Genomic DNA, 15,379 nt, shown 5'->3' on the forward strand with positions numbered 1-15,379 from the left:
GAGGTCAAATGGCATTTACTCTAAGAGCCCCCTGTACCAGGGAAGCTCATCAGCTTTCTGAAGTTACCATTTAGTCTTCCCATTTGTCATTTGTCCTGGAATTACCTGTAAAGTTCAGTAATCCATTGTTTCTAAAAACACTTACTGTGTCCCTGTTATGTTTAAAGCATATTAGTAACATTAAGATGAAAAATGCATGGTTAGTCCCTGCCTTCAAAGAGTTCCCATCTGGTGTAAATGTAATACAATCACTATATGTAAAATAGATAGTCAATGGGAATTTGCTATAGGACTCAGGGAACTCAGACTGGGGCTCTGTAACAAACTAGAGGGGTGGGATGGGGAGAGAGATGGGAGGGAGGCTCAAGAGGGAGGGGCATATGTATTCCTATGGATGATTCATGTTGATATTTGGCAGAAACCAACAGAATTCTATAAAGCAATTATTCTCCAATTAAAAATAAATTTAAAATTAAAAAAAAATGTGAACTGGATGGAGTCATGCATTCTAATTTTTGAACGTTCTAACTGAACGTGCTCAGCAAAGAGGAAGATTTCTAATTGGCCTTGGGAAGGAGCGGGATCAAGAAAGGCTTTCAGAAATTCATTGGGTACCTATTATGCACTAGATCTGTTCTAAATACTTTCTATAAATATATGTTTATAAATATATGTCATATATTTATATATGTCTTATAAATATAAAGTCATTTATATTTATATATGTCTTATAATATAAATATGAGACATATAAGACATATAAATATATGTCTTGGTGTTTATGCTTCAAACTCCATGAATTTTCACTTATTATTGTTATCATCATACTATTTAAAAAATGAAAATTTGGGGGTGTGGAGAGATTTAAGCAACTTGCCCCAAACTTAGATTATAGAAAGCCATGTGAAACCTATTTAAACAAGAACAGCCTGGCTGGAGAGCTTTCACCCAGCCCTCTGGACTCCTGGATCAGGATCAGACTTATTCTTGAGGAGCTCATTCAGCACTTACTGCCTAAAAATTTTACTTAACATTTTGAACACGTTCATGTGTCCACAGACACCTTATAAGCATTCAGAGCAGAAGCCCTTAAGGCCAGCAAAATGGCAAGGTATGAATTTAGAATTTATAAATGAATGAATTGAGGTTAGGCCAAATGCCCTGAGGATCAGAAAGCTTTTATGCACCTCGGTCCATACCAAACTCACAGGCCAGTCCTAGCTGGATTGAAAAACAGTGGGGTCATATTTCCCAGCACCAAATGGCAGAAGAAAGAACACTGGCCTCAACGTCTGAGACTGTTCTAATCATGGCTTTTTCTCATTCCCTCATGGTTTTCTGGACTCAGAATCTAATCACTTGATCTTTCTGCACCTTGGATTTCACCTCCGCAAAATTGTGGATTAATACCTGACTACTTGCCCCTTACTGTTTGGGCATAAGATTAGACAATTTATAGAATTGCTACAATATTGTAAACTAATTAGCCTCCAACTAATAAAAATAAATTTAAAAAAGAAAGAAAGGAAAAAAAAACAAAAAAAAAACACACAAAAAAACAAAGTACTAGGAGAAAATGTAATCATTAATGATGTTTGTGCAAAAAATGTACACATCTGAGATGGAAACGGGATCATCTATACTGATCTTGTTTCCTCCCCACAGGAGAGATTTGCACTTGGCATCAAGGAGCCCACACAGGCCTTGTTTTTCCTCCCACTACACTTGCTGCAACTTCTCAGGTGCTTTCTGCTGATGCCTCTTCATCTGCACTCCAAGGCTCAGTCCTGGGGCCTCTTCTTTTCTCTCTTTGTGATCTCACCCCATATTCAGGTGCTCAGTGCCATACAGGGGCTACTGACTGTCAGAATTACGTTGTCAGCTCAGCCCTCTCTCCTAAGCTACAGATCCAGTATCCAGGGTGATAGTTTAAAAAGAAAAGGAAAAAAAAAAAAGGTCATGTGACTGATCAGTGGACAAGTTCCAAGATGTAACGCAGACAACAGCACCATATTTAGAAATCTTGAAATACAGGAAAGTAAGGATGTATCTGCAAAGCTACTAACAAGTTCTTGTACAGGCCAGACTCCTGGCTCCTAGACTTGTTTCCTATGATTTCTCCTTGCACTATGTATCCAGGACCAGTCTCCAATTCATTCTCATTAGGAGAGTAGAGGGACCATTTTTTTCTTTTTTTTTGAGAAAAAACAAACAAAAAGGAGAATTTTCTTTATTTTTAAAAGATGTATTTAACTTTTTTCACACCAAAGGGAACCATAAACAAAATGAAAAGACAATGTACAGAATGGGACAATTTATTTGCAAATGATGTGACCGACAGGGGATTAATTTTCAAAATATATAAATAGCTCAATATTTAAAAAGCGAATGACCCAATCAAAATTGGGCAAGAGATCTAAATAGACATTTTTCCAAAGAAGCCATATGAGGCCAATAGGCACTTGAAAAAATGCTAAACATTGATAATTATTAGAGAAATGCAAATCAGAACAAGAATGCCATCATTAAAATAAAAAAAAAATCTACAAATAATAAATGCTGGAGAGGGTGTGGAGAAAAGAGAACTCTTTAACACTGTTGATGGGAATGTAAATCGGTGCATCCCCTATGGAGAACAGAATGGGGGATCTTTTAAAAAAAACTAAAAATAGAGTTGTCGTATGTGTGCTCACTCAGTTGTGTCTGACTCTTGCAACCCATGGCTGTAGCCCACCAAGTTCCTCTGTCCATGGTATTATCCAGGCAAGGACACTGCAATGGATTGCCGTTTCTCCTCCAGGTGTCTTCCCAACCCACTTCTCCCACATCCCTGCGCTGGTTGGAGGATTCTTTACTCTGAGCCACCTGGGAAGTCCATGTGAGTTATCATATGATCTTGCAATCCCACTCCTGGTATATCTCTGGAGCAAACTATAATTTGAATAGATACATGCACCCCAATGTTCATTGCAGCACTGTTTACAACAGCCAAGACATGGAATGAACCTAAATGTCCATCAACTGATGAATGTAAAGAAGATACATATACAATGGAAAATTACTCAACCATAAAAAAGTATGAAATAAGGCCATTTCAGCAACATGGATGGACCTAGAGATTATCATACTAAGTGAAGTAAGCCAGACAAAGACAAATATCAATATGTGATACTGCTTATATATGGAATCTTAAAAAAAGATAAAAATAAACTTATTCACAAAACACAAATAGACTCACAGGCATAGAAGAGAAGCATATTCTTACCAAAGGGGCCAAGAGAGGCAGGGATAAATCAGGAGTTTGGGATTAACATATATACCCTACTATATATAAAATAAATTATCAACAAGGACCTCCTGTATAGTACAGGGAACTATACTTAATATTTTGTAACAACCTATAAGGGAAAATAATCTTAGAAACACACACATATATATACATACATTGTTGTTGTTCAATCATTGTGTCTCTGTGACCCCATGGACCGCAGCACGCCAGGCTTCCCTGTCTCTCACCATCTCCTGGAGCTTGCTCAAACTCATGTCCATTGAGTCAGTGATGTCACCCAAACCTCTCATCCTCTGTCAGCCCCTTCTCCTCCTGCCCACAATCTTTCCCAGCATCAGGGTCTTTTCAAATAAGTGGGATCTTCGCATCAAGTGGCCATAGTATTGGCCACTTCAGCTTCAGAATCAGTCCTTCCAACGAATATTCAGGGTTGATTTCCTTTAAGATGGACTGGTTTAATCTCCTTATTGTCCAAGGGACTCTCAAGAGTCTTCTCCAGCACCACAGTTCAAAGGCATCAATTCTTCAGTGCTCAGCCTTCTTTATGGCCCAACTCATACGTATGTATGTGTGTGTATAGCTGAATCACTGTCCTGTACCCCTGAATCTAACACATTGTAAATCAACAATACTTCAATTAAAAAAAAGATTTATTTTAGTTCTACTTGAGCAACGTAATCATTTTCTTGATCCCCAGGGTATTTCTTCTTCTTACAAATACTTGAAGTTCATTTAACCATGATGATAAAATCCATTTGATGTGAGAGAGACCAAGCCCCCACATTCAAATGCTTTTTAGAACATTTGTATTTAATCTAATCTAATTTAATCTAATTTAAAAATGAAAAACATAAATAGCTGATAGTGGATGCCTTCCTATTTCCATGAAAGGAAGATACTTAGAAGGTTCAAGGTACTAAATATTGCGGTCACCCCAAGGGAAGGGGCACATGATAGGAGGAAGAAAATGACAGGTAAGGGTTTTAGCTTAGATGATATCATGCAGTCATCCTTGGTTATGTTCAGCAAAGGGAAACTTTACAGGCTTTGCTTGGGAACACAGTAGAGGAAGCACTGAATCATAGACATGCCCCGTGTCTGTTCTTCAAGGCCCCTGCCAGTGGGTGAGCCTCCCCAGTGGAACATGGCTCTGGGCACAGTGGAACAAGGGACCTTGCCATAGACCATATGTTTGTACCCACCCAAAATTCACATTAAATTCTAATTTTCAACATGATGATATTTAGAAGTGGGCTCTTTGGGAGGTGTCCAAGTCATGAAGGTAGAGCCCTTCTAAATGGAATTATAGAGGAGACTTCAGGGAACTACCTGGCCCTTTCTGTCTTGTGAAGGCCCAGCCAGAAGAAAACTGTCTATGAACCTGGAAGGAAGCAGGTCCTTACCAGACACTGAACTTGTCAGCATCTTGATCTCAGCCTTCCAGCTTCTAGAACTATAAGAAAAGAACTCCTGTTGTTTCTAAGCTATCCTGCCTGTGGTCTTCTTCACAGCAGCCTGAATGGACTGCTTCTCCCTTTTGCAAGCCCATTGCTGTTCCCTGTTACTGTGTCCATTTTTTTAATATGGCATTTTTTTTTATAGTAAGAGGCCTAGTTAGGCCACCTATTGATTATTATTGATCTTAAAATTGATTAATTCTATGATCAAATGATAAGAGTTCGGTGAACTCCTTCAGCTTATCCAGATTATAGCATAGAGAAGGAACATTTGTATAAATACAATTGGCTCTATGTTGAGTGAATTTCTCACCTAATTTTCCACTTTTTCAGTTGGCTATTTTATCAGAAATAATTTCCACTTTATGCCTAGTCTAAACACTCATGACACTACCTGTCTACTTATAAAAATACTGCTAATTCTCCATGTCATCTTTGGCCAAGTACACATATGGGCACATAAAACAGACTGAATTGAAGGGTCTGAAAAGAAAGTGCTTACTGAAAAATTGCTTTCCCTAATTCCTTCCTCAGATCAACAATGTATTTACTCAGGTGCTAACAAAAATAGCAAAGATCATGATATATTCTGATTATAATTTCATGGATTAATAAAAAAAAAACATTTTTCATTTAAGAGTATACCATAAATGTCAACTCCCCCCAGTTCAGAGGTTAGATACCAACTTGAATGGAAGCAGTCACACACACAAGATATACCAAGAAATACACAACGTTTTCCCAAAGCTTTTTCATGCTGTCTGAAATGAATATCTTCCTCATTTACACCAAAATATTGTTATTCTCATGTCTTACAGTAATTTCAAGTCCACAAATAACTTTGCCTATTAAATCTTAACATGCTAGAGAACTGTGTATTTTTCTGTGATTATCAGTTCACCAGACTATGAAATTCACTTATTCTGTATTTGATAAAATGGTCTAGAGGAACTGAAATTATCTCATGTTGTTAACAGAAGGGGCAGCTTAAATCCATAAACAACTTGTTAGCACAGGTTTCAAACCTTTAAATATTCACTTGGTATGACTCATGTTCAAGGCCTTACTTCTTTCTACATTCTTTCTAAATTTACAAAAACAGAACTGATTGGCTACTGACGCCAACTTTATAAGCTCAGCTCTCCCTCTTCTCCTCCCTTGGTGATCAGTTTCTGCAGGCTGGGTAGGAAGAACATCCCCAACCCCTGATCTTGACCAAAAGTAAACAGTACTGTGGATGCATTCCAAGCTATTTGGAAACCTCACTCTAACATAAGGACCATTTTTCCTATTTGAGAGAACGCTGAGGAGCCACAGATGGTTCAGGAACACACAACTGGGCCAAGTTTTAACATTTCAGTGTTGCCACGTTGGGTTTTGTTTCCCAGTAATAATGCAGCCAAGAATCTTGAAACTCCTGCCCCTGGCAGGAGGCTGCTTCTCAGTGCTTCTTACTCAGGAGAGCTAGTTTTCTGAGTATCCTTTTTTTCTTTTTCCCATTAATACAACTGCCTCATAATATCTGTGGCCCAGAGGTGTCATGCTTCAATTTTAATTTGGGCTACTTATAGCTCCTGGTAACACAAATAATTGAAAAGCATGATAATTTTTATCAGTTTCTCACCTTTATGAGGGCCTCCCTGGTCGCTCAGCTGGTAAAGAATCCACCTGCAATGCAGGAGACCTCAGTTCGACCCTTGGGTTGGGAAGATTCCTTGGAGAAGCCTAGGCTACCCACTCCAGTATTCTTAGACTTCCCTGGTGGTTCAGGTGGTGAAGAATCCACCTGCAATGAGAGAGACCTGGGTTCAATCCCTGGATTGGGAAGATCTGCTGGAGGAGAGCATGGCAACCCACTCCAGTGTTCTTGCCTGGAGAATCACCATGGACAGAGGAGCCTGGCGGGCTATATTTCATGGGGTCACAAAGAGTCAGACATGACTGAGTGGTTATGAATGCACCTTTATGAAGTGGGGTGACATTACTTAGGCATCATTGCAAATGCAGTGATGGGTGATGTGATATTTCCTTTTTACATGAGTAGCAAAATAAGATCATGAATGAAAAGCTCCATCATAAAAATTTTTCTTCTAAAAGTGATCACTGTCTTTTACAAAAACCTAGTGAGTCACCTGAAATTGGATGTGGCCCATTTCTGTGTGTGTAGTGGGAGTTGGGAGGAGGCAAGAGGAAAAACCCAGAGGGTCCAGCAGCCCCTGTGTTGGAAGGGCTCAAAGCAAGCCTGGAGCCTGATGGGACTCAAGCTCCTGCCTTCTCAAGGTAGATGATATGTTTTACAGTCGTGAACTGCAAAGGACTTTGGGTGGAAAGACTCATAACACACTCAGCAGATGAGCTGCCGCGGCAAGAAGCTAAAGTGTGTTTATCTGCTTCTTCTTGAGAGCTTGTTTGGAGGTTCTAGCAGGGGAGTGCAGCTACTCATATACCCTTGACCGAAGACCAGTCCTCCCCTATCGGGGATGGTCGTCCTCTTCGACCGAGCGTGCAGCTTCGGGAGGGACGCACATGGAGCGGTGAGGGAGGAAGGGGACACTCACCTTGCCAGCCAGATCAGCCGAATCAACCCTGGTGCTCAATGGGGTGACAGATGTCGCAACCAGGTCGCCCTCACATCCTATCTGCTTCTTGTGCCACATTCTCACCTGCTTCTGGAGCCTTTTCTTCCAAAGTGAACACAATCCCAGAAAACTAAAAATCAGGTCATAAGAAAAGTAATTTCTTAAAGGACCAAACTGCTGAAACTGCCTGGGTTTTCTGTCCCTGGCATTTTCTCTCCTGCCTATCCCTAGCCCACTGTCATTAGGGGTGTGACACTATTTACCGGAAAGGACAAAACACACCCTCTTTTCCACTAAGCTGTCTTGTACACCCAGCTCTGTTGGTCCCGAGATTCTCTGTGGCTTCAGCTGGCTTCAGTGAGATTCCACTGAATCTCACTGGAAAGACATGAAACTCCCTAAGTGCATACTATTGTGCCAGCCTGGCTGGTCCCCAGGGAGGGAAGTCCATGGACTGCTTCTACCTGGAGGCCCCAGTCAAGTGAGTAGCTAGGGCAGAGGGATGGTGAAGTTCAAAGGAGTGACCTGACCTACCTCTGAATTTGTGCAAACATGTCTCTATCATCCTTAAATCAACACCAGTTCTCCAGCCATTTAAGTCACTTTGCTCATTGCTTTGTCAGAGAAGTACTTCTGATGCCTTCCCAAACATGGAGGCAGTAAGCATTCTGAAAGCTAAGCCAGGATAAGTCTAAGTAGGATAAGGATAAGTCTCATGTCTGCTTGTGTGATGGTCTTCTGTGACAGGGAACTCTGCTTTTCCCTTCATGAAGTGTCTCCTCTGATTCTATCTTTGTGCCTCAGATAGAAAGGCATTAAAATAATCCAGGATACCTGATAGCCTTTCCACTCTATAGTACCCTCAGTCATAAATCTGTCTCTTGAAATAGTAACTCCAAGTTTGCAGATTTTCCCCATACATTCAGTGTTAAGACTTTGTGGGAAATATTTTTAAGTATCTCCTGTTCTAACTCTATTGTATTAACAAAGACCTGGAAAGGTGAGGGATATGGAGGGAAAAATAAGTGCATAATCAATTCCCAAACTTCTATAAAGAGCATAATGAAATGAGTTGCTAATAAATGTGATAGTAATCAATTATTACAATGCTTTTTTCCAAGGAAGTTGGCAGTACCTGAATCCTGTTCCAGGTCAATTACTTGTACCTCTGTCATCAATGGCAAAAGTGAATGTGTGAAAATATATCCAGTGGAGCAGGGCAAATAGCACATGTTCCACAAATACAGACATCAGAAGGCCCACACTCAAGCCTTCTGATGAGTGTAAATTCAGTCTAAACAAGTAGCCCAGAGCTGACTGCCCGGTGGCTGCTATGTAGAACCTCGTCACCACTGCAGGCCAGTAAAGGGAGACCAGGTGAAGATGAGCGCCACTTGAGGACATGTGTGCCTTGATGCACTGGCGTCCCCAGGGCTGTGGTTCATTAAGAGACTCCACCCCTTGGGCTCATGTGGAGAAGGTGCAAGTCAGTTCATGTCAAAGGTGAATTTGTTGACTATGGATGGCGGAAGAATAGGGTTTTAGCTGGTGGTAACAGGAAGGCAGACCACTGTGCCTCTGACTGACTCCTGCACCCACTCAGACTGCTGCATGGAGCTCACATCTGGACTCACTTCTTCATGAGTCACTGCTGAAGAAATAAGGTGGTCCATGTCTCCTGGCCTCCATTTAGGAGTCCTAGGGGACACTGTTAATGTGACTGACTTGGGGCTTTGCTTCAAGACGAAGAAGTGATGGCTCAGGGTGATTTTGATGCTTACTGCCATGTCCAGGGCTTCAGGCCTGCTGTCAGAGTCGGTGTGTGGCAGGTCCACAGGGAGGGCGTGCAGGTGCTGTGCAGAGAGCGCTTACCAGTGCTGGATCAGCATCTTCACCGCTTTACAGAGCAGACAAATCACATCACTGTTTCTCTGCTCTGGGGTGAAGCAAGGGCTTTCCTGATGGCTCAGTGAGTAAAGAATCCACCTGCAATGCAAGAGACTCAGGTCTGATCCCTAGGCTGGCAAGATCGCCTAGAGAAGGAAATGGCAACCACTCCAGTATTCTTGACTGAACAACACAGAGGAGCCTGCAGAGCTGTAGTCCAATGGGTCACAAAGAGTCGGACATGACTGAACAAGAACAACGGTAGATAGAAAGGGAGGGAGGACCCAAAATAAATCTTTCTTCTTGCCTCCCTCCCTTCCTTCTTTCCTTTTTTTAACATAGGAAAACATTTTCATATTTCTTACTGTCTTTGGTGGAGACTTTAAGAGCACATTCAATATGTGAAAGGTCTGGAAATGAGGCAGCAGCTTTGGGTCTCCCCTGCTATACATACTGGTTCCAAGAGCACATAAGTGAACAATCTTGCACCTTCATTTTCTCCACTGCCCATAGTTGTAATCTGCCATTTTTAAAAATTTTGACATTAGATTACCTCTTGGTTTGATCCACAGTCATCAAAAACTGAGTGTCTTTACCCTACTCAGACTTGATGAAAAATTCCATTTTACTAAAAAACTGTTTAAGCTAAAAGACTCCAAAACATGTCTCAAGTCACACTGTGACAGAAGCTGGACTAGAACTCCAAATCTCCTGGCTTTCAGTTCACTATCATGTACAGTTTTGCTGTATCATGGAGCTTTATGTCTTTATCCATGCAAAGTTCAGCATTATAATTAAAAAAAAAAAAAACACTTTTCAAGGTTTATATACTAAGTACTTAATAATTTGTATAATTGTCTCAGTTTTTATAGATTATTCACCATATGGCTATGTAGCCAAACCAAACATTGCTAATCTCGTATTGGCTTCCTTTAGCTGCTGTAACACATTATCACAAAATTAGTGGCTTTAGAACAACTTGAATCTATTATCTTACAACTTGAATCTATTATCTTACAGCTCTGAAATGAAGTGTCAGCAGGGCTACCCGCCTTCTGCAGGCTCTAGGGAAGACTCCATTCCTCACCTTTTCCAGTTTCTGGAGGTCACCCACATTCCTTGGTTTATGGCCCTAAGTCACTCAGACTTACCCTGCCATTATCATTTTCTTCTTTTACCCAGACCCCCCTGTTTCCCTCTGTAATTTATAAGGATTCTGGAAACCACCCACAGGCCCTGGTGTCCTTGTCTTTTGAAGTAAAGTGCTGACTCAAGAGTTAATAATTGGGAAATATGAAGATGTAGAAACAACAAAGAGCTGTTGAACTGGGGAATTGGTAACATTTTAGACTACAAAAGCCACCACATGGAAAGATTACTGAACTCATGATTCCCTGAAAGACAAAAGCCTGACACACATTCCTAAGTTGCCTTTACAGGAAGCAGACCTCACCAGATGAAAACTGTTTCTCACAAGCATGTAGACCCCAGACCAGTTAGAACCAGAAGGTTGATGATGCTAACTCCCAATCACCTCACAACCAACCAGAGGAGGAATGTCCGTGATCTGAGCAGGCCCTGATCCTTGAACACTACAAGGCTTCTCACGACTCCCTCCAGGGTGGAACACACAGTTTTGAGAGCATTAGCTCACTGTGGCCTCTTTTGTCTGGCAGAGCAATAAAGCTATTCTTTTCTACTTCACTCAGAACTCTGTTTCTGCATTTCTATTTGGCACCAGTGAACAGAGGCTGAGTTTTGGCAACTCTCCCATTCATGGAAGTCATTATAAATTAGTATGGTTTCACTTAGTTAATCCAGGGTTATCTCCCATTCCAAGACCCTTAACTTAATCACATCTGCAAAGTCCCTTTTCCATTTGTAGTGACTGGTTCCAGGCATGAATACCTAGACATCTTGGGAAACTGCTATTTTACTTACCACAGGTCATCTAGAAATAAGCAGAGAAATCTGGAAAAGGAGAAGCCATACCAATGCCTTTCAGCAGCTCCTGGATTTGTAACCCAGACTTTAACAGATGGATCCCCACAGAGAACACTTGAGTGGTTGAAATTGCCCCCTTGCCCACAGCTCCTAATCCAAGCTGACTTGGTCTTTGGGTGGGGTTTCAGGGGAGGTCTTCACGGGAGATAGGAGTGGAAAAGGTGTTTCTTTAGCTAAAGTACCTGTGTGGTTTAGAGGGAACTGATGATAAGCAATCTGACTGTACAGGACAAGTGTAGACTAGCTGGTGTCTTGCTCCTGGGACTTCTGTGTAAACCAAGGAGAGTAAAGAGTTCCTTATGGCTGGGGGCAGAGTGGTGATGGGAGGGATCTGCTGGGAGAAGGTGGGTCTGTGGTAGTCATCTGAGAAGCTACAGGAACGCCTTGCCATTGCCTTCTGTTTATCACTGACAACTCTTTTTCCTTTTCTCGTGTCTCATTATTTCATCCTTGTAGTGGAATATCTATTATACAAACCATCAGACGGTCACAGTTAAAACAGACTGTGCTCTACGGGTTTCACATGTGCCACAAGCTCTGGCCAGGTGGGCTGGGAGAACCCCTGAATGATGCCAACTGGCCTCAAGCTGCAGAGGAAGTAGACTCACATGCCCTTCACCTGTCTTATGCTTCCCTGGTCAATATACAATCAAAACACAATGACAGGAAGAAAAGCCCACTCTTTTGAGGGGATAAATGTCATTAATGTGTCCTCACATTACATAGGCATTCTCCTTGTTCTTTAAGAAATTTTTATTGATGTATAGTTGTTATACAATATTATACAAGTTATGGGTGTATTACATAGTGATTCATGTTCAGTCATGTCTGACTCTTTGTGACCCCCTGGACTATAACCTACAAGTCTTCTCTATCCATGGGATTATCCCAGCAAGAATACTGGAGTGGGTTGCCATTTCCTCCTCTGGGTAATCTTCTTGACCCAGGGATCAAACCCATGTCTACTGCAGGTACTGCATTGGCTGGCAGATTCTTTACCACTTGAGCCATCTGGGAAGCCAATATAATGATTGCTCAATTGCTTCAGTTGTGTCCGACTCTTTATGGCCCTATGGATTGTAGCCTGCCAGGCTCCTCTGTCCAAGGGATTCTCTAGGCAAGAATACTAGAGAGGGCTGCCATTTCCTCCTTCAGGGGATCTTCCTGACCCAGGGATCAAACCCGCATCTCCTGTGGCTCCTGCATTGGAGGCAGATTCTTTACCACTGAGCCACTGGGGAAGCGTTAGCTATCTTTAAAGGTTAAGCTTCATTTGTAGTTATTATAAAATATTGACTATATTCCTGTGTTGTACAATGTATCCCTTTATCTTATTTTATGCCTAATTGTTTGTTCCTCTTCATCTCCTACCCCCATATTTACCCACCCCCTTCCCTTTCCTCACTGGTAACCACAAGTTTGTTCTCTGTATCTGTGAGTCTGTTTCTTTTATGTATATTTTGTTTTATTCTGTATATTTTAGATTCCACATATAAGTGATATCATACATTACTTGTCTTTCTCCATCTGATTTACGTCACTTAGCTTAATACCCTCTAGGTCCATTCATGATGTTGCAAAGAAATATTTCATTTGTTTCATGGCTGAGTAGTATCCCATTGTGTGTATTTATATGCTTCCCAGGTGGCACTAGTGATAAAGTATCTGCCTGCCAATGTAAGAGACTCAAGAGACATGGATTCAATCCCTGGGTTGGCAAGATACCCTGGGGTAGGAAATGGCAACCCACTCTAATATTATCACCTGGAAAATTCCATGGATGGAGGATCCTGGTAGACTACAGTCCATGGGGTTACAAAGAGTCAGACATAACAACACACAGGCATGTGCGCATATGCACACACACACACACCACAGTTTCTTTATCCATTCATCTGTTGATGGATACTTAAGTAGCTTCTGTACATTGGATATTGTAAATAATTCAATGAACACTGAGGTGCATCTTTTCAAATTAATGTTCTTGTTTCTTTCATATATATAGCTAGGAATAGAATATAAAACTGGGTCATATGGTAGTTCTAATTTTTAGCATTTTGAGAAACCTCCATACTGATTTGCACAGGGACCGCACCAATTTACTTTCCCACCAACAGTGTATGAAGGTTCCCTTTCCTCCACAACGTTGCCAACATTTGTTATCTGTGCACTTTCTGATGATAGCCATTCTAACAAATGAGGTGATATCTCACTGTGGGTTTTTTTTGGCCATGCCATACAGTTTGCGGGATCTTAGTTCTCTGACTAAGGGTTGAATTCAGGCCACAAAAAATGAAAAAGCCAAGTCTTAATCACTGGACCACCAGAGAACTGCCACTCTCGTTGTAGTTTTCATTTGCATTTCCCTGATGATTAGCATTGCTGAACATCTTTTCATGTGCCTGTTGGCCACTTGCATGTCCTGTTTGGGAAATGTTTATTCAGATCATCTGTTGTTGTTCAGTCACCCAGTCATGTTGGACTCTTTGTGATCCCATGAACTGCAGCACACCAGATGTCCTGGTCTCTTACTATCTGCTGAACTTTGCCCAAATTCATGTCCATCTCATCGGTGGTGCCATCCAGCCATCTGATCCTCTGATGCCCTCTCCTCCTTCTGCCCTCAATCTTTCCCAGCATCAGAGACTTTTCCAATGAATCATGTGTTCTCATCTGATGACCAAAATACTGGAGTTTCAGCTTCAGCATCAGTCCTTCCAACACGTGTTCAGGATTGATTTTCCCTTAAGACCGATTGTTTGATCTTGCTGTCCAAGGGACTCTCAGGAGTCTTCTCCAGCACCACAGTTGGAAGACATCAATTCTTTGGTGCTCTGCCTTCTTTACAGTCCAGCTCTCACAACCATATGTGACCACTGGGAAGACCATAGCCTTGACTATATGGACCTTTGTTGGCAGAGTAATATCCCTGCTTTTCAACACACTGTCTAGGTTTTTCATAGCTTTCCTGCCAAGAAGCCAGCATCTTCTGATTTCATGGCTGCAGTCACCATCTACAGTGATTTTAGAATCCAAGAAAATAAAGTCTGTCACTGTTTTCATTGGTTCCCCATTTATTTGCCATGAAGTGATGGGACTGGATGCCATGATCTTAGTTTCTTGAATGTTGAGTTTTAATATTTTGAATATTAACCTCTTATCCATAATTTCATTTGTAAATATTTTCTCTCATTCTGTAGGTTGTTTTTTTGTTTTGTCTGTGGTTTCCTTTGCTGTGCAAAAGCTTTTAATTTTATTTAGGTTCCATTTATTTATTTTTGTTTTTACTTCCTTTGCTTTAGAAGATAGATCCCCCCACACCCCCCCCCCCCCCCACTAAATAGCACTAAGATTTATGTCAAAGAGTGTTTTGCCTATGTTTCCCTCCAGGAGTTTTATGGTATCTGGTCTTACATTTAGGTTTTTAGCCCATTTTAAGTTTATTTTTTCATATGGGGCTAGAAAATGTCCTAATTTCATTCTTTTACATGTAGCTGTCCAGTTCTTCCAGCGCCACTTATTGAAGAGGCTGTCTTTCCTCCATTGTGTACTTTTGCCGTCTTTGTCATAAACTAATTGACCACAATCCATGGGTTTATTTCCGGCCTCTCTATTCTCTCCATTGATCTCTGTGTCTGTTTCTGTGCCGGTGCCATGCCGTTTTGATTACTGTAGCTTTACAGTGTATTCTGATGGCAAGACTTGTGAGTCCTCCAGCTCTATTCTTCTTTCTCAATATTGTTTTGGCTATTTGGTGCCTTTTGTGTTTCCATACAAATTAAGTATTTGTTCTAGTCCTGTGAAAAAAGTCATTGGTATTTTGATAGGGATGGCTTTGTATCTATACACTGCCTTGGGGAGTATGGTCATGTTAACAATATTAGTTCTTCCAATTCAAGAACACAGGATATGTTTCCATCTGTTTCTTTCATCAGTGTTTTACAATTTTCTGAGTATATATCTTTTACCTCTTTGAGTAGGTTTATTCAGAGGTATTTTATTCTTTTTGATGCAATATAAATGGAATTGTTTCCTTAGTTTCTCCTTCTGGTAGTTTGCTGTTAGTATATAGAAATGCAACAGGTTTCTGTATATTAACTTTATAACTCGCAATTTTCCTGAATTCATTGATGAGTTCTAGTAGTTTTCTGGTGACATCTTTA

The sequence above is a fragment of the Dama dama genome, chromosome 13 (genome assembly GCF_033118175.1).
Source record: "Dama dama isolate Ldn47 chromosome 13, ASM3311817v1, whole genome shotgun sequence".
Classification (NCBI taxonomy): Eukaryota; Metazoa; Chordata; class Mammalia; order Artiodactyla; family Cervidae; genus Dama; species Dama dama.